Below are 21,644 nucleotides of genomic sequence, written 5' to 3'. Positions count from 1 at the left end.
AAAGTAGAAAATATCTTTTTTTTTTCAAAATGTTCGGTCTTTTTCCATTTATATCATAAAAATAAAAATCGCAGAGGCAATCAAATACCATCAAAAGAAAACGCTATTTGCTTGAAGAAAAGGATGCAAATTTCATTTGGGTACAACATTGCATGACCGAGCAATTACCAGTTAACGCAGTGCAGTGCCAAATTGTAAAAAGACCTCTGGTCCTTAGGCTGACAATTGGTCCGGGGCTTAAGTGGTTAAAGAACATGTGCAGAACATTCTTAAATGATTCAATAAGCATAGTGTTGTTTCTAAACACTTTGCTATTTGTCACAATAAAGATCCTACTCATTTGAAGTTCTCTGGGGTAGAACGTACAAAAGAGACTGGCGGGGTAGTTAAGACCCTAATCCGGTTAGAATCCAAATGGATTTTTATATTAGATACTTTTACACCTCAGGATTGAACATTGAATTTGATCTTAATTGCTTTATCCATGATTTCTAACATTATTGGGTGTGTGTGGTAGTGCCTCACAATATATAGGTGGGGAAAATCAAAGGAAAATATAAGAATAGACAACAGGGAGGGGGAGGGTAAGGGAAAGGATAGTGTGCAATGGGGCGATGGAAGAGCCTCTATTCTTTCTGTCACCTAGAGAGCACTATCTAGCTTCTTTCTAATATGACACCCTCTTCTCTCTCATTGTTTAGTTTCCCTAGTCTTTATCATTAGTACCTGCTCCTGGCTGTCCCATTATCGTGTACCATTGTACTATTATTTCTTCTGCTTCCCTGGCACCTGTCTATGTTGATTACTGCTGTTATGACATCACTTCCGGTGTCGGCAGTTTTACATTGTGTCTGATTTGACACATCTATAGAAATATATGACCTTTTATCTGGTGCCCGGAGCATGGCCTAGTTTAAGTAATAGTGCGATCATTTTGATTATCTACTGGCCGTTCCACACCTTATGTTTTATCATAGTGTCAAAGTAATTTTATTATGTAGTTGTGTTTTAGCCCATACAGGCAGTCCCCGAGTTACGAACAATAAGGACTGTAAGTTTGTTCGTAAGTGAATTTTGTTCGTAAGTCGGAACACTGCATTTGTAAGTGTAACTTCTGGTCGGAACACCGCATTTGTAAGTGTAACTTCCTCCTGTGCATGGATGTGGGATGTTCCGGCCGCTTGTTATGTTATCTGGGGCTAAGACACATCTTACACTGCAGGTAGTACTGCAGTGTAAGATGTGTCCAGAGGTGCTCGGAGGTATCCAGGACCAGTGTGGAGCACAAGTAGCCAGCATTTAAGGCCGTTCATAAGTAGGAGCTGTTTGTAACTCTGGTGTTCTTAACTCTGGTGTTCGTAACTCGGGGACTGCCTGTACTTTCTAACTATTGTGGTTATGGTAAACCTTAGGACAATAGGAGAAAGATTGTGGTTGTAGATAGTCAGCTATATCCACAATAAATGGCTACCCTACCATTTATTTATATGGGGTTTTATTAAAATGGCCGTTTGTTTTATGTTATATCTCAGTCATAACGTCAGTGTTATAACTGTACCGCCAATGGCTTTCCCACACCTCATGATTGTATTTTAGAACAAATTTGTTTTGTTTTTTTATAATTAATTTCACTGCAACTCAACCTATACCTGTTATAGAAAGACCATCGTCCGCATCAGCAAGCAAATGGTCGCTATATTACATACTAAGTAGGGCTACAAGAAAAAACCTAATGTATCTATTTAAGGATACTTATAGTGCCTATCCATATTCCCTGATGAAGTCACATGACCATGACGCTACGTGTTGGAACAAATAGGCCCTGGAAGTGACGTTAGGTTTCGAGCTCGCCGCTCATGGTGCTGTGTTTGTTTGCATGTTTTTAATTTGAGTATCAAACTGGCTCTTATTTTAAATAAATAAATTCTAGTTTATACATACTTCACGATCTGGGCCCCCTTCTTTCTTCCCCTGTATACATCGTTACTGGATCTGGAAATCTTCCCCTTTTTCATGCATTGCTAAGCTGCACAGAGGAGAAACCCCCAGCTATCTACTACAGGAGTGAGGATTTTGCTGGCTGCTATTTTAATTCTGTGCGCTGTTACCTTACACCGGTAAGGTAAGGGACCAATCAACATAAAGGTGTAATTGCACTAAAGAAATCAACCACCAAGTCAACATTCACATTCTCTGCACAGAATGCCAACTGGAGCAGCACTTCACAGCTTCAGTTGACTCACCTATATGGACACTTTCTTTTGGAGTACTTTTATATCTTTTTGAAGAGTTTTATATGTGGCCATTTTTTATTACTACTCAGTTTTAAGATTGTATGTCACCTCTGTCACTTTCATCACTTATACTTTATATATTAGAATGTATCCTTGTTTAGTGGTTGTTTACACCATTGTTTGATTAGAATTTAGGACTTGATCGTATATGTGTCCACTTTCTATTTATTTTGGTTCTTACAAAACCTTCTATACATCACTGTTATTTTAGTTACTACTCGCAACACCAATTATTGATTTTTTTCCCAATTACTTACTGTTGGTTTTGGTTGACCAATTGGATGTTTACGGCAACTAGTATCCTCATCCCTATAGCCACAGGTAGCGCGGGGATAATTAATTTCTTCACAATAATAATAAGGTGTAACATTAGCTACATACAATACGCAGTGCTGTATTCCAGCAGCAGGATCGGAATTTCCCATCTGCTGCCAAAGCAAAATAAAGTAGGGATTGAGCGCTGTTCAGCCATTCACAGGAAGTCTTGTATTTTATTTGTCTCAAAAAACAAACAGGTATTCAGAATGCGGCATTGTGAAATCACCAAAATAGAAACCACTACTACAGTGATCTCCAATTGCTTCTGGGTTCTGTGCCGAGCAGCTGTCCTGCTGCTTTCTGAACACAGAAAATCAGCCAATTAGCACAGGCGCCATTCAGAGAATGCTTTGCATTTTCTGAGTGAATGTAAAGTGTTCTCTGATTAGACGAATTGAGGGGTGTTGATGTCAATGCAGCATGGCAGCCACTCAACCTATGACCCGGAAGCAAGTGGAAATCTGTTTCAGGATTTTACAGCTTCCAGCTTTTTGGTCAGGTATGGTACAGTATCTCACAAAAGTCAGTACACCCCTCACATTTTTGTAAATAATTTATTATATCTTTTCATGTGACAGTAATTAGACTTTGCTACAATGTGAGTGTACAGCTTGTATAACAGTGTAAATTTGCTGTCCAAAATAATTCAACACACAGCAATTAATGTCTAAACCACTGGCAACAAAAGTGAGTCTGCCCCTAAGTGAAAATGTCCAAATTGGGAAAAATTATCCAATTTTCCTCCCAGGTGTCATGTGACTCGTTAGTGATACAAGGTCTCTGAGGATCTGAAAAAAACAATTGTTGCTCTACATAAAGATGGCATAGGCTATAAAAAGATTGCCAAGACCCTGAAACTGAGCTGCAGCATGGTGGCCAAGACCATACAGCGGTTCAACAGGACAGGTTCCACTCAGAACAGGCCTCACCATGGTCGACCAAAGAAGTTGAGTGCACGTGCTCACGGTCATATCCAGAGGTTGTCTTTGGGAAATAGATATATGAGTGCTGCCAGCATTTCTACAGAGGTTGAAGGGGTGGGGGGGGTCAGCCTGGCAGGGCTCATACCATACGCCGCACACTGCATCAAATTGGTGTGCATCACTGTCATCCCAGAAGAAAGTCTCTTCTAAAGATGATGCACAAGAAAGCCCACAAACAGTTTGCTGAAGACAAGCAGACAAAGGACATGGATTAATGGAATCATGTCCTGTGGTCCGATGAGACCAAGATAAACTTATTTGGTTCAGATGGTGTCAAGTGTGTATGGCGGCAACCAGGAGAGTAGTACAAAGTCAAGTGTGTTTTGCCTACAGTCAAGCAAGGTGGCGGGAGTGTCATGGTCTGCGGCTGCATGAGTGCTGCCAGCACTGGGGAGCTACAGTTCATTAAGGGAACCATGAATGCCAACATGTACTGTGACATACTGAAGCAGAGCATGATCCCCTCCCTTCAGAGACTGGGCCGCAGGGCAGTATTCCAGCATGAAACGACCCCAAACACTTCCAAGACGACCACTGCCTTGTTAAAGAAGCTGAGGGTAAAGGCGATGGACTGGCCAAGCATGTCTCCAGACCTAAACCCTATTGAGCATCTGTGGGGCATCCTTAAACAGAAGGTGGAGGAGCGCAAGGTCTCTAACATCCACCAGCTCTGTGATGTCCTCATGGAGGAGTGGAAAAGGACTCCAGTGGCAACCTGTGAAGCTCTGGTGAACTCCATGTCCAAGAGGGTTAAGGTAGTGCTGGAAGATAATGGTGGCCACACAAAATATTGACACTTTGGGCCCAATTTGGACATTTTTACTTAGGGGTGTACTCACTTTTGTTGCCAGTGGTTTAGACAATAATCGCTGTGTGTTGAGCTATTTTGAGGGGACAGCAAATTTACACTGTCATACAAGCTGTACACTCACTACTTTACATTGTAGCAAAGTGTCATTTCTTCAGTGTTGTCACATGAAAATATATAATAAAATATTTATAAAAATGTGAGGGGTGTACTCACTTTTGTGAGATACTGTATATACAGAATTACATTGGTCTAAGCATTGGTGTTAGTGGACACAACAACCCCCATCACTAGTGTCAGTGAATGTTTGGTGTCAGTGGATGCAAGCATAACCCCCAGCATTAGTGTCAGTGGATGAAATAATAACCCCCAACATCGGTGCCAGTGGACGCAATAATGTCCCCTAACATTGGTGTCTGTGGACGCATTAATAACCCCCAAAACTGGTGTGTCAGTATCACCCATATTGGTGGTCAATGACCAAGAAACCGGCAATGTTGAGGGCCGTAGATGTAGTGTTCGGCCAAGGAAACTTAAAGCTGGGTGCCCATTTAAAAAAAAAAATTAACAGTCAGGAGCTACAAATACTCCAGCTGCTGACTTTTAATAATCTGACACTTACCTGTCCCAGGGTTCAGCGATGCGGGGGATTGAAGCCCTGCTCGTCCCCCCCTCCGTTCAGCGGCGCCGGCACTGTAAGTGTGGCTTCACAGCGGGGCACCCACTGCGCATGCACATCTGGGACCTGTCAAGTGTCCCAGATGATTGACAGGAGGGAGAGGGCAGAGCTGAGCCCTTCCTGCGCCGAGGGGAAGTGATGTCACCAGCCCAGGCACTGAAGCAGGCAGACTACGAGCCCCCCCTAGCAACAGCCATTTAGAGGTGAGTGAAAAAAAAAATCCAAATGTTTTTTTTTAGGAATATTAATGATTTTTTTTTTTTGTGTGCAACCCCACTTTAATGCAGCAGATGAAAGACTTACTTCCCTTTGACAGTGGAGGAAATGCAGCAGTGCCATCAGCACGGAACTGGCAGAAACCAGTGGGACCCAGGTACACTCATCTACTGTTCAAAGAGGTTTGACCAGAAGTGGTGTCCGTGGAAGAATTGAGGTCAAAAAGCCATACCTCCAACCAGGGGCGTTTCTAAGTCTGAAAAAGATCTGGGGCTAGAGCCCATAACATCGGTCACCGACCTTTTTGCAGGTCGGGCTGGGGGGGGGGGAGGGGGCAAGGATGCCAAACCAGTGGTAAGCAATTTTTCGCAGGCAATGGCTGGTGTTGATGTGGAGTGGGCAGAGAGAGATGATGTCATCTCTGTTTGTCCGTCTGCTCGCTTCTCTTCTCTCATCTGCCTCTCTCATGCAGCCCCCCCCCCCCGCCCACCGCAGCCGCAGCCCACTGGTTAGACAGGGACCCTGTGGCAAGAGACTCTGAGCTATGGGCCCCAGATTCTGGGCTATAGCCCCAATAGCCACTCCCTAGCAACGCCACTGCCTCCATCATGGAAACAAGGCTAGGCTACTCGACTATACACAAAAAGATAAAAAACTGGGGTGCAGAAAAATGGCAGCAGGTGCTCTGGACTGATGAATCACAATTTTAAATATTTGGCTGTAGCAGGAGTCAGTTTATTGGCAATACAATAATGAGTGCCTGCAGGTAACAGAAAAGCATGGTGGAGGTTCTTGCAAGTCTGGGACTGCATTTCTGCAAATGGAGTTAGAGATTTGGTCAGGATCAATGGTGTCCCCAATGCTAAGAAATACACGTAGTAACTTATCTATCATGTCATACCATCAGGGAGGCGTGTAATTGGTCCCAAATTTATTGTGCAGCAGGACAACAACCTCAAACATACAGCCAATGTCATTAAGAACTATCTTCAGCATAAATAAAAACAAGGATTTCTGGAACTGATGGTTTGGCCTACACAGAGCCCTGATCGCAACATCATTGAGTCTGTGATTACATGAAGAAATTAAAGGATTTGAGGCAGCCTACATCTATAGAAGATCTGTAGTTAGTTCACCAAGATGTTTGGAACAACCTACTAGCTGAGTTCCTTCAAAAACTGTGTACAAGTGTACCAAGAAGAACTTCAACCCTGCCTAAAACAACACAGTAGAGTGTGTGTGTGTGTGTGTGTGTATGTATATACACTGTATATACTATATATACAGAGAGAATGAAATTGTAAAAAGCGTTTTCTATAAAATGGTATGTGATAGGTTAAATTACAGGTCACTTATTACCAGCCAAACATCTAAAGATATGTCCAAAAGTGTTCAGGAAGCAAAATCCTTGTCCAGTGCAGAGAAAAGAAAATGCTTTTAGCGGACCTTTAGCTTTAATGCAATGTGTACACAAAAGTATATCCAAAATTACAGTGTTTATTTTAGATAATGGCTACTACTTGCTTCCTGAAATTTCAGCAATGTGATGATTGGAATCCAAAAGAATGGCTTCATTTTGGCAGAGATCAGAGATTGCAAACTGCAGGTGTGCCCATCAAACAGAATGGGGCCTTTGTAAATTGCACTTTACATAAAACAGGTTGAAGTCTCATTTAATATAGCTTATATTGTCATTTTAATTTACCACATCCATAAGGTGATTGATGTTGGATTTTGAATTAGGAAATGTTTTCTGTGATAGGTTAAAGAAGATCTATAGTCAAAAAATGTCCTTTCATGTTGTGAGTGCTGCCTGTCTGCATTCCCTGCTTGCTTTGAAGCTTCTCCTCTGCAGTTTACTTTACATTTCTAAGGACAACATATCCCATGGTACCTTGCTGCCTGCGAGCAGTCATTCCTGTCTGACTCCACCTCTCAGCAGTGTAGTTTAGAAGGCAGGCTCTGTGAAATGTGTGACTCAGCAGTGTCTACTCACAGGGCATAGTGACTATGTGTCACAGGAAGTAACTGTGTGAGGATCTTCACAAAGTAAATGGACAAACTTCAAGCTCATTCAGAGTAATAGGAGTAGACAAGAAATAATTGAAATGCAATGTGGAAATGAATATTCAATTTTACATTTTGACCATTAATACCCTTTAAAAAAAAATGAGTATTGCTTTCATGAAATATAGATAGCCTTTAAATTATAACTATTGTTTTGGAAATTTTATAGATAGGCAACTCCTATCCTCATATTGATTAGTGGTTCCAAATGAATAATTACTACTGCATTAGGGAACAGACACACAAGATACACTCTGCATCTTTCCAAAATAACTGTTCTGTTTTATTATGACGCAATTGAAGGTTTTTATACACATGATTATGAAGGTATCACATTAATATTACAATTGTACTTTTATGGTAACAAGGGGCGTAACATAGGCAGGCTAATTCTAATTAGGACTCAAATGAATGCAAACATGTAATGAAAACTTTATTAGTGCCGTGTGCACAATGAGTGCAGTGTGCAATAGAATGAGAGAACATAGTGCCCACTGGCATACCCTCCACACTCCTCTCCTGTACATACTACTCACTGTCATACCCTCCATACTCCTCTCCTATACATAGTGCCCACTGTCATACCCTCCACACTACTATCCTATACATAGTGCCCACTGTCATACCCTCCACACTTCTCTCCTATACATAGTGCCCACTGTCATACCCTCCACACTCCTCTCCTGTACATACTACTCATGGTCATACCCTTCATACTCCTCTCCTATGCATAGTGCCCACCGTCATACCCTCCCTACACACTCCTCTCTTGTAATTACTACTTACTTTCCTACTCTCCACACTTGTCTCCTGTACATAGTGCCCACTGTCATACCCTCCACACTCCTGTAGATATTTCCCACTGTCATACCCTCCACACTCTGCTCTTATACATAGTGCCCAATGTCATACCCTCTACACTCCTCTGCTGAGCTTACTGCCCACTGTCATACCCTTCACACTCCTCTCCTGTACATAGTGCCTTCTGCCATACCCTCTGCACTCCTCTCATGTACATAGTGCCCACTGTTAGACCCTCCACATTCCTCTCCCTCACCTGCACATACTTCCCAATTTTATACCATCCATACTCCTCCCCTATGCCTCTTACCCACAAAATCTGTTCTTTAAAATTATACTGAATATCCTCAATGTTACCAGCTCTAGAATGGGCACACATTTGTTAGTTCAACTAAAGGAAATCTCACAGTCCTCATATTTGTTCTGCCCCATTATTAGTACTTATTTAATTTTGTAATTACTATTGTGATGTATAGAGGAACATAGGAGATGTCAGCTACTCTAAATATAGCACTTGTAAAAAAAAAAAAGTGTCCCTGAAAATATTTTTTAACCACTTTCAGACCGGACCAATTTGCTGGTCAAAGACCAGACCACTTTTTGCGATTCGGCACTGCGTTGCTTTAACTGACAATTGCGCGGTCGTGCGACGTGGCTCCCAAACAAAATTGACGTCCTTTTTTTCCCACAAATAGAGCTTTCTTTTGGTGGTATTTGATCACCCCTGCGGTTTTTATTTTTTGCGCTATAAACAAAAATAGAGCGACAATTTTGAAAAAAACGCATTATTTTTTACTTTTTGTTATAATAAATATCCCCCAAAAATATATAAAAAAACATTTTTTTCCCTCAGTTTAGGCCGATACGTATTCTTCTACATATTTTTGGTAAAAAAAATCGCAATAAGCGATTATTGATTGGTTTGCGCAAAAGTTATAGCGTTTACAAAATAGGGATAGTTTTATAGCATTTTTATTAATAATTTTTTATTATTTTTTTTTACTAGTAATGGCGGCTATCAGCGATTTTTATTGTGACTGCGACATTGTGGGGGACCCATCGGACATTTTTGACACATTTTTGGGACCATTGTCATTTATACAGTAATCACTGCTATATAAATGCAGTGATTCCTGTGTAAATGACACTGGCAGTGAAGGGGTTAACCAGTGGGTGGCAGTGTAGGGGTTAAGTGTTCCTAGGGGTGTGTTACTAACTGCGGGGGGGTTGGGCTTTCATTTAGTGAACACTGATCTCTGCTCCAATCACATGGAGCAGAGATCAGCGTCACTAGTTGCTAGGCAGAATGGAGAAATGTTGTTTACAATGGCACTTCTCCATTCGGCCGCTCCGTGAGACGATCGCGGGGATGCCCGCGGCGACCGGACTCACGGGGGTCCCGACCAGCACGGGAGCGCGCCGGCGGCGGCGCGCTCCCGATGGCAGGGCGGCAAATTTAAAGGGACGTACATGTACGCCCATTTGCCTGCCCGTGCCATTCTGTCGACGTACATCGTCGTGCGCTGGTCGGCAAGTGGTTAAATGTTGACAACTATGTACTTAGGCACTGCCCAAGGGCCACAGGGTCAGTAGGGGGCCCCATGAGAGGCTCCTGTGATATTAAGGCGGTAGTAAAATTTTCCAACATTACTACTTTTTAGAGGTCCTGGGGTAGGATATGCCATAATGTACAAGTATGCCCAGCATACTAGCACATTAGGGTACACTTAAATTGTCAGACTGAGCCCTCCAGTGCTGTGCTGTGATCAGTCCCGCGGGGCCCGGGCACTTCCATCTTCACCCGGTCTTCCTTCTGGGTTCTGTGTCTTCGGTCACTTGCCTTGGCCAGGCTGCATTGATGTCATTCCCACGCATGCTCATGTGTATCCTCTTTCTCTCTCATCCTCCCTCCCTTACCCCTCACACCTCTTTCATCCCCTCTCTCTCTCTCTCATCCTCCCTCTCTCTTTTTAATTTAATTTGTTATAACAAAAAATAGTTTGCATTTTTATTTATTTATTGTTTATAAAAGGCCCCACCAAAATCCTCAGCACCAGGCCCACGATGTACTTAATCTGGCCCTGATCACGGGTGTAATGCCAGGCTCCTGCAGACTCTTCCTCCGGTTTTCTGTCCATACCGAGATATGGGCTTTCCATTGGAGAGCTGGAGGAAGTGTCAATGGACTGTGAGTGCCGTGCAGTATTCTACTGAGAAGCACAGGTCTGTCTGCTATGGTGGTAGTTCATTCATTTACAGATCACTGTGCATAAATGATGCAGATGTGCAGTTTGAGCCCCACATGGCTGCATCAATTATTCAAAGTGACAACATTTGGGGGGAGGATATGGGTGTAATATGTAACATGTTGAAAAATTGGAGTTAGCCTTTAAAGTGTTTGTAAACCTCAGACATGAAATGAGAACAAAGCATATCACGCTATACTGTGTCTCGATCCAGAGCACTGACTGTCATCATTTCTGCCTGTGGCTTCATTTTTCTGCTATTAACACGAGTCACTTTCCTGACACCAAGAGAAAAAAAGGTGACAAGGGAGGGATCTCCAGCTGATTGACAGCAGTGTGCTGTATGAAGGAGGTTGTGCCCCCTCCCTCCAATCAGCACTCAGGGATTTCATCACTAAGCTCTGCAGAGTGTAACTTCAGCTCTGTGCCCCCATTTTTCTGACAGCTCAGACAAGCTTTATAAATTCTGAACTTTTAACAGATGTAGAGAAGAGTAGATTGCAGATACTGTAAGCAGGTAAAACTTATGTTTCATCTCTGTGTATCACCTGAGGCTAGTCACTTCACTGGGTATATATGTAAGAGTGTGATGCTGTATATAGAAACTGATTGGTTGCCAGGCACAGCTGCTCCATATTCTGTCTGCTCCAGTGTTGATCAATGTTCCCATAGTGTGAATGAACCCTTACACCCTATGGGGTTGCAGATCCCATAAGCACCTTTTAATGAAATAATAACCAAACCACAAAAAATAGGAAAGCTTAGCTAACCACTTGCCTACTGGGCACTTTCACCCCCTTCCTGCCCAGGTCAATTTTCAGCTTTCAGCGCTGTCACACTTCAAATGAAAATTGCGCACCCATGCAACACTGTACCCAAATTATATTTTACTAATTTTTTTGGAGACAGATAAAGCTTTCCTTTGCTTGTATTTAATCACCACTGTTTTTTGTTTTTTTTTCCTAAAGAAATGAAAAAAGCTAGACAATTAAAAAAAGTTAGTTTCTGTTATAAAATGTTCTAAAGTAATTTTTCTCCTTCACTGATGGGCACTGATGAGGAGGAACTGATAAGGCTGCATTGATATGTGGACCTGATGGGCCACATACCTGATGGGCACTGATAGGTGGCACTGATAGAAAACACTGATGGGCACTGATAGGCAACACTGATGGGCACTGACAGGCAGCATTGATGGGTACAGATTGGTAGCACTTGTGGGCACTGTTGGGGCTGCACTGATCATCAGGAAACGGGTGATCAGTGCCCCTGATTATCAGTGTAGATGTCCCCTGTGTAGATTTGCCAGTTATCAGCTCTCCTCTCCTCACGCTCTGTCAGGGTGAATAGAGGACTACCAATAACCAGCAAATCCTGTTTACACTGTGATCAGTTGTGACTGGACACAGCTGGTCACCTGGTAAAGAGCTCTGTGATTGGCGCTTTACCCCCCCAAATCTGTGATCAGCTGACGGAAGGACAATGCGACCACAGATCCATGATGATGCGCACCGCAGGGGGTGAACGGGAAGCAAGATCATGGGAAGGCATCCATAGATGCCCTCCCACCAATGTGAGCCCACGCTATAGCTGAAAGATGGTCAGGAGGTGGTTAAATAAAGCAACAAAACCTCTATGAAAATATTAAGCCGTGGTGCTTTAAAGGGGTTTAAAGCATATAAGTCAAATCAATAAACTTTCTTAAAAGTTTTATAACCATAAACAAACCAATCTTTTTTTTAAATAGATACCAAATGTCAAAGCTCAGTCACCAAGACTCAAGCTGAACGTAAAGTTTATAATCACACTGTCCACCCACAATAGTGGGCGACAATTACATTGTTATCCCAGTGGACTTTATCAGACATCCTCCATGTTGCATGCCTTGAGGTGCGATCTGTGATCTGCACAGATCATTGTACAGGGGCCAGCACTGGTATCATGTGATCGCTGCGACCAATCACAACGATCACATGTCAGTTGCACACAATGGCTTTTATTCATATCCATTCATTGTGTACTTTTGTGATCTCTGTGGCTGGTCACAGTGATCACATGGTACAAGGCCAATCTATTTTAAAAAAAGATTAGTTTGTTTATGGTTATAAAAATGTATTGATTTGACGTATATGTTTTTAACCCCTTTAAAGCACCACAACTTAATATTTTCCCAGCCGTGGTGCTTTAAAGGGGTTAAAAACATATAAGTCAAATCAATACATTTTTATAATCATAAACAAACCAATCTTTTTTTTAAATAGATACCAAACGTCAAAGCTCGGTCACCAAGACTCAAGCTGAACGTAAAGTTTATAATCACACTGTCCACCCACAATAGTGGGTGACAATTACATTGTTATCCCGGTGGACTTTATCAGACATCCTCCATGTTGCATGCCTTGAGGTGCGATCTGTGATCCGCACAGATCATTGTACAGGGGCCAGCACTGGTATCATGTGATCGCTGCGACCAATCACAACAATCACATCTCATTTGTACACAATGGCTTTTATTCATATCCATTCATTATGTACTTTTGTGATCTCTGTGATTGGTCACAGTGATCACATGGTACAGGGTCAATCACACAGGACCTGTACTATGTGATAGCTGTGGCCAATCCCAGCTACCACAATAGTGCACAATGGCACATGAATGGATGCCATTCACAAAAGTAAAAATGATTACTTTTCACAGTGATCATCACTGTAATAAGAAGTCATAGTAGAAAAATCCTGATCACGTCCACAGAGCAGTAGAGTACCACCCACCCCCACACCAGTCATATGGTGATGCTGTACTGCTCTGGTGACAGATTGTAAAAAAAAAGGGTAAAAAAAAAAAAAAAAAAAACTGTAAAAAAAATAAACAAAAAGAAAATGTTACAAAATCACAGTGCATTCTAAGTCCTGTTTGGGCAAAGCTTTGTCCCATCAGGCACAGTGAATAGCTGGTTGTTAAGGAGCGGGCCAGAAAGACAGCCGTGGCCTCCTTAAAGCGGAGGTCCACCCTAAAGTGGAGCTTCCGCTCATTGGAACCCTCCCCCCCTCCGGCGCCACAATTGGCACGTTTCAGGGGGGTGCAGATACCTGTACAGTACAGGTATCTGTACCCACTTCCGGCATAGATATCTGCAGAAGCTACGCCCCTTTGCGCAGAATCTACGCCCCTTTCAGAAGGTCCCCCGCTGTCTGCTGGGAAACACACGGATCCCAGAGACAGCGGGGACCATCCTTATTGCGCAGCGCGACTCGCGCATGCGCAGTAGGGAACCGAGAAATGAAGCCGCAAGGCTCCACTTCCTGATTCCCATACCCAAGATGGTGGCGGCAGCACCCGAGAGACAATCGAGAGAGCGGCTTCTGGTGCCGACATCGCGGGCGCGCTGGGCGGGTAAGTGTCATTATTTTAAAAGTCAGCAGCTGCAGTATTTGTAGCTGCTGGCTTTTTAAAAAAAAAACGGCGGACTCCCGCTTTAACAACGGTTGAGTCATCAGCTGTCAACGGGCTTTCCTGCTGACAGATAGATGAAAAAAAAAAAATTGCCAGCAATAAAAAAAAATAATAATTTAACGGCATGGGGGGGGGGGGGCCCACCAATCCATACAGACCCTTTGGGTCTGATATTGATTTTAAGGGGAACTCCATGGCAAAATGTAAAAAAAAAATGGCTCGGGAACACCCACACCTTTTTTTTTAAATGCCGTGCGTGCTCCCATCAGTGATATCACATGGGGGACCACCAGGTGGCATCGCCAGGTGGCCCTCGCTTCTTACCAATATAAAAACTGGCAAACAGCGGAGTCTGCAGTTGGTGGTTCAGCCTGCATTGTGGGCGAAGCTTCTTTTTTTTTTCCGTGCCTGAAGGTGGCGGCGGGCATCATGATTGATGATGGATCTACATCGGGAGGACATTGTATTTTTTTATTTTTAATAAAGAAATTGTCAAAAACTGTTTGTGTTTTTATTTATTTTTTACACTTTTTTGTGAATGGTTTGGGGTAGTTGACAGCATGTGGCCTGGTATTGTTCAGGAGGGGGGGGGGGGGGCGCTCTCGCTCATCTCCCCCTCCATGCCGGGCACTAAACTGCCTCTCCACCAATCAGGAGCTCAGATCTGTTACCTGTCACCTGGTTGGCTGAAACGACAGGCGCTGTGATTGGACGTCTCTCAGGCATCCAATCATAGCAGAGGACGGGAAGAGAAGATGGGAGAAGACATTGAGGAGCTGTCCCACCGCCACCAAGACAGGGTAAGTACAGACACTGGGTGGAGGCACACTGGCAGCATTTGATATGGCACAGTGGCTGTGTTTGATTGGGCACAGTCAGAGCATTTGATGGGGCACATTGGGAGTATTTCATGGGCACTGTGAGGCTGCATTTGATGGGGCACAGTGAGGCTGCATTTGATGCGCACAGTGGCTGTATATGATGGGCACAGTGGCTGCATACGATATCACAGTGGCTGCATACGATGTCACAGTGGCTGCATACGATGTCACAGTGGCTGTATATGATGGGCACAGTGGCTGCATACGATGTCACAGTGGCTGCATTTGATGGGCACAGTGGCTTCTTTTTCATGGGCACAGTGGCTGCATATGATGGGCACAGTGGCTGCATTCGATGCTGCACAGTGGCTTCAATTGATGGGGCATAGTGGCTACATAAGATGGGCACAGTAGCTGTATTTGATGGGGCACAGTGGCTGTGTTTGATGGTACAGTGGCGGTAATTGATGGGGTTTTTTTCAGAATTTTTCCGTTTGTTTGCCCCCCCCCCCCCCCCCACCAAAAAAAAAAATTTGAGCACCAGCCGCCACTGAAATTATATATTTTTTTCAAAATTTGGTGTTTTTTTGTATATAGTGCAAAAAATTTAAAATCTCAGAGGAGATCAAATACCACCAAAAAAAAGCTCTATTAGTGGAAAAAAAAGGTATCAATTTTATTTGGGTACAACATCGCACGACCGCGCAATTGTCGGATAAAGCAGTGCCGTATCGCACAAAATGGCCTGGTCATGAAGGGGGATAAGTCTTCTGGAGGGCAAGTGGTTTAACACACTAAATCACCAGAATGGTGTGAATGGGGTCAGTGATTGGCATTGCCAACGTCCCTGGTGTGTGTTTGCACTGTGATTATATATAGGTGTAGATCTCAGGGATGAGGACTGGGCTCGGCTCACGTGCAGGACACACCGGAGGACCAGCGGAGACTAGTAGTTACGGCGTTCAAGGCAACAGCCAATCACAGCCCTGCTCTCCCCATCACCAAACTCCCCTCGGCCTGTCAGTAAAGCCAGCCCCCTTCTCTTCTCGCGGGCGCCACCTACCGGTCAAATGCTTTGATCGACACACGACTTAGCCAATGAGCCGCCCCCGGCCGCTGTCACTCACCGCCAGAGGCTGGGAGGGTGGGTGTGGGCGGAGCCGGTTCGGTGTCGTCACACATCTTGAAGACAAGGGGGCGGTCCGCCAGTTCTGCAGGGTGAAGTAAGAAGAGATCGGATGCTGTGTACGGAGAATGGAGGCAGCGTCCGCTAAACCTGCTGCAGGGATGTGCCGGGAGGAGGAGGCGGCGGCGGCTGTATGAGGCAGGTGAGCGGGGAGAGTGTGCATTGTGGCTGATGTGTCTGCACTGCAGGGACGGGACAGCGATCACCCTCTGTCCCTGCACGGTCACTCCGCATTGTCTCATCACCTTGAATGGATGGAGCGGGCTGCCAGTGTGCACTGCAGTACCGGCCGCCCCGTCCCTCTACATGTGTCTGACCTCCCCGATGGACGGACACCGACCGGGATGGCGGAACCCCCCTGTGTCTGCACGGAGGAGCCCGGCTGGGCTGGGGCATTGGCCATGGACCATCATCACCCCCAATATTATCATATAGTGTCATCACCTCAATATTATTATTATATACTGTCATCATCCCAATATTATCATATAGTGTCATCATCACCCCCAATATTATCATATAGTGTCATCACCCCAATATTATTATTATATAGTGTCATCATCCCAATATTATCATATAGTGTCATCATCACCCCCAATATTATCATATAGTGTCATCATCACCCCCAATATTATTATATACTGTCATCATCCCAATATTATTATTATATAGTGTCATCATCACCCCCAATATTATCATATAGTGTCATCATCACCCCCAATATTATTATATACTGTCATCATCCCAATATTATCATATATTGTCATCATCACCCAAATATTATCATATATTGTCATCATCACCCCCAATATTATCATATAGTGTCATCACCCCAATATTATTATTATATAGTGTCATCATCCCAATATTATCATATAGTGTCATCATCACCCCCAATATTATCATATAGTGTCATCATCACCCCCAATATTATTATATACTGTCATCATCCCAATATTATCATATATTGTCATCATCACCCCCAATATTATCATATATTGTCATCATCACCCCCAATATTATCATATATTGTCATCATCACCCCCAATATTATCATATAGTGTCATCACCCCAATATTATTATATACTGTCATCCTCCCAATATTATCATATATTGTCATCATCACCCCCAATATTATCATATAGTGTCATCATCACCCCCAATATTATTATATACTGTCATCATCCCAATATTATCATATATTGTCATCATCACCCCCAATATTATCATATAGTGTCATCATCACCCCCAATATTATTATATAGTGTCATCACCCCAATATTATATACTGTCATCCTCCCAATATTATCATATATTGTCATCATCACCCCCAATATTATCATATAGTGTCATCATCACCCCCAATATTATCATATAGTGTCATCACCCCAATATTATTATATACTGTCATCCTCCCAATATTATCATATATTGTCATCATCACCCCCAATATTATTATATACTGTCATCATCCCAATATTATCATATATTGTCATCATCACCCCCAATATTATCATATATTGTCATCATCACCCCCAATATTATCATATAGTGTCATCACCCCAATATTATTATATACTGTCATCCTCCCAATATTATCATATATTGTCATCATCACCCCCAATATTATCATATAGTGTCATCATCACCCCCAATATTATTATATAGTGTCATCATCCCAATATTATCATATATTGTCATCATCACCCCCAATATTATCATATAGTGTCATCATCACCCCCAATATTATCATATAGTGTCATCACCCCAATATTATTATATACTGTCATCCTCCCAATATTATCATATAGTGTCATCATCACCCCCAATATTATCATATAGTGTCATCATCACCCCCAATATTATTATATACTGTCATCATCCCAATATTATCATATATTGTCATCATCACCCCCAATATTATCATATATTGTCATCATCACCCCCAATATTATCATATAGTGTCATCACCCCAATATTATTATATACTGTCATCCTCCCAATATTATCATATATTGTCATCATCACCCCAAATATTATCATATATTGTCATCATCACCCCCAATATTATCATATAGTGTCATCACCCCCAATATTATTATTATATATTGTCATCATCACCCCCAATATTATTATTATATATTGTCATCATCACCCCCAATATTGTCATATATTGTCATCATCATCACCCCCCAGTGTTATCATTATTATATAGTGTCATCATCACCCCCAATATTATTATTATATAGTGTCATCATCATCCCCAATATTATCATATAGTGTCGTCATCATCATCACCCCCCAGTATTATCATTATTATATATTGTCATCATCACCCCCAATATTATAATTATTATATAGTGTCACCATCACCCCCAATATTATATATTGTCATCATCACCCCCAATATTATTATATATTGTCATCATCACCCCCAATATTATCATATAGTGTCATCATCACCCCCAATATTATCATATAGTGTCATCATCACTCCCAATATTATTATCATATAGTGTCATCATCACCCCAATATTATCATAGAGTGTCATCATCACCCCCAATATTATCATATATTGTCATCATCACCCCCTATATTATTATTATTATTATATAGTGTCATCATCACCCCCAATATTATCATAAAGTGTCATCATCACTCCCAATATCATTATCATATAGTGTCATCATCACTCCCAATATTATCATATAGTGTCATCATCACCCCCAATATTATCATATATTGTCATCATCACCCCCTCAATATTATTATTATATAGTGTCATCATCACCCCCAATATTATCATATAGTGTCATCATCACTCCCAATATTATCATATAGTGTCATCCTCACCCCCTCAATATTATTATCATATAGTGTCATCATCACTCCCAATATTATCATATAGTGTCATCATCACTCCCAATATTATCATATAGTGTCATCATCACCCCCTCAATATTATTATTATATAGTGTCATTATCACCCCCAATATTATCATATAGTGTCATCATCACTCCCAATATTATCATATAGTGTCATCATCACCCCCTCAATATTATTATTATATAGTGTCATTATCACCCCCAATATTATCATATAGTGTCATCATCACTCCCAATATTATCATATAGTGTCATCATCACCCCCTCAATATTATTATTATATAGTGTCATTATCACCCCCAATATTATCATATAGTGTCATCATCACCCCCTCAATATTATTATTATATAGTGTCATCATCACCCCCCAATATTATTATTATTATATAGTGTCATCATCACCCCCCAATATTATTATTATTATATAGTGTCATCATCACCCCCAATATTATCATATAGTGTCATCATCACCCCCCAATATTATCATTATCATATAGTGGCATCATCACCCCCAAGATTATCATACATTGTCATCACCACTCCCAAAATTATCATTATTATATATTATCATCACCCCCAAATATTATCGTTATTATATATTGCCATCAGCACCCCCAATATTATCATGTACAATGTACCATGTCATGATCAGAATCACCATAATCCCTATTATTGTTATCATCACAATCATCCCTATTATTATTATCACCATCATCCCTATTATTGTTATCATCATTATCATCATCATGCACCTGTCATAGTCTGTTAATGCAACTCTCAGGGTCATTGATCAGGTGATCACATCCACTAATATCAGGGTGACTCCCCCATCCATTCATCATATCAGGGTGACCAGTGTGGGTGTCATATTGGGGCCATTCATGTGACCTGGTGGGTGTCATTGCCTGTCAGTGCTGATCACAGTTGTCACAGTCAGGATTGTCATGGTAGACACTTGTTTTTTGCACTGCCACCATTACTGCTGTCATGTACAGTTACCATCATGGACATCCCCATGTGCCAGGTGGTTATCACTACAAGGGGACCCTGTGGGCTTCATCATATCACCATTGTAGGTGGGGGTCACATTGTAATGTCACCTCCGGATGGCCGCTGTCATTGTCACTGGCAGTCATGATATCATGGTGTGCAAAGTCACAGGACAAATGTCATTGTGGAAGTTGGCACTGTCATCCCATTATGGCCATGAATGGTGGGGTCCATCAGTTTGGGGCCTCATTCCCACGGCTTTAAAAAAACGAAAATAAAATTACAAGCTTTTTTTATATTATTATTTCTATTATTATCATTGTTATTGTTATTATTAATATCATCATGCACCTGTCATAGTCTGTGATTGCAGCTTTCAGGGTCATTGATCAGGTGATCACATCCTAATATCAGGGTGACTGCTCCATCCATTCATCATATCAGGGTGACCACTGTGGGTGTTTTATGGCTGCCATCCATGTGACCTATCGGGTGTCAGTTCTGAACACAGTTGTCACAGTCAGGATTGTCATGGTAGACATTTGTTTTTTGCACCTATAATTACTGCTGTCATATATAGCTGTAGATGGGCCGTCACTCACTTCAAGGGGACCCCTTCAGGCTTCATCATAAAACTGTTGTAGATGGGGGTCACACTGTCATGTCACCTCGGGGTGGCCCCTGTTATTGTCACCGGCAGTCATGGTGTGCACAGTCACAGGATATGTGTCATTGTGGAAGTTGGCACTGTCATTCCGGTGTGGCGAGATGTCATGGCCATGAATGGTGGAGTCCATCAGTTTGAGGACTAAAAAAACAAAAACAAAACAATTACAAGCTTTTTAAAAAAAAATGTATTATTGTTATTATTATCATTATTGGTATTATCATTATTATGACTGTTATTATTATTAATATCGTTATTATAATCATCATGCACCTGTCATAGTCTGTGATTGCAGCTCTCAGGATGACCCGGTGGGTGGCATTGCCTGTCAGTGCTGATCACAGTCAGGATTGTCATGGTAGACACTTGTTTTTTGCACTGCCACCATTACTGCTTTTATGTACAGTTACCATCGTGGACATCCCCGTGTGCCAGGTGGTTATCACTACAAGGAGACCCCTGTGGGCTTCATCATATCACCATTGTAGATGGGGGTCACACTGTAATGTCATTTCGGGATGGCCCCTGTCATTGTCCTGGCAGTCTTTTGAAGTGTTGTCAGTACGTTGAAACGTTACTACATTCGTGTTTGTTGCCTAAAAAGTCAGACCGTGTGGATGCAATACAAACTTACGGCCAACGCCCTTTGTACAAAAGTCCACGGGAAAGTTTGTACAAAGTCTGATCATGTGTATGGGGCTTTAAACAATATTCGTTTGATCACGCGCCTTCCACTTCACGTGTAGGGCAGCCTGTTCAATTGAATAAGCTACCCTATGCGTGCAGCATGACAACGCACAGAAATGCACACAAATAATATGAAAAATGCGTGTCCAGATGCAAATGTAGCCCTAAAGAGGAGCTTTACCCCCTCCATGTTTTTTTCCCCACTCTTCCCTGGATTGTTGGGTTGCCTCAAAACACATACTTACCCACCCAACAATTCCAGTGTTGTCCTGTTGAGATCTGCTCTTCTTGCATGATCCTGCGCCACTACCATGGTCCTTTTTAAGCTCACCATACACTTTACAATCTGGTTGTACATTTTCCTTTAGATCTACTAACTAACGGACAGGTCTGTCTGATTGGATTTAAATGAATTGGATAGATTAGGTAGGTGTTCATATTACATAGTTTTGGTAGACCTAATGTTGGTTGTAGAGGGATTGTATAGTGAGATTTTAGTGGGAGGTGATTCCCCGTTGGGGGTTCTGAATGACATGCAT

The 21,644-nt window shown here is 42.2% G+C and overlaps 1 protein-coding gene across 2 annotated transcripts in view; it reads left to right on the top strand.

The window, feature by feature from the left end:
* Positions 1-15,877: 15,877 nt before the first annotated feature.
* Positions 15,878-21,644, top strand: part of OTUD7A (OTU deubiquitinase 7A) — a 413,079-nt gene continuing 407,312 nt past the window's right edge. The window contains exon 1 of one of the 2 annotated variants that reach the window (XM_077473039.1): positions 15,878-16,015. The gene's annotated coding sequence lies outside the window, so the exon portion shown is untranslated. The remainder of the gene's footprint in view (positions 16,016-21,644) is intronic. The other variant, XM_077473040.1, reaches the window with a different exon arrangement.

This window comes from Lithobates pipiens, unplaced genomic scaffold (genome assembly GCF_037356315.1).
Source record: "Lithobates pipiens isolate NorthernLeopardFrog02 unplaced genomic scaffold, aLitPip1_a1.2 Scaffold_8, whole genome shotgun sequence".
Classification (NCBI taxonomy): Eukaryota; Metazoa; Chordata; class Amphibia; order Anura; family Ranidae; genus Lithobates; species Lithobates pipiens.
The sequence above is the reverse complement of the archived record's forward strand: the minus strand, read 5'-3'. Positions and strand labels throughout refer to the sequence as shown.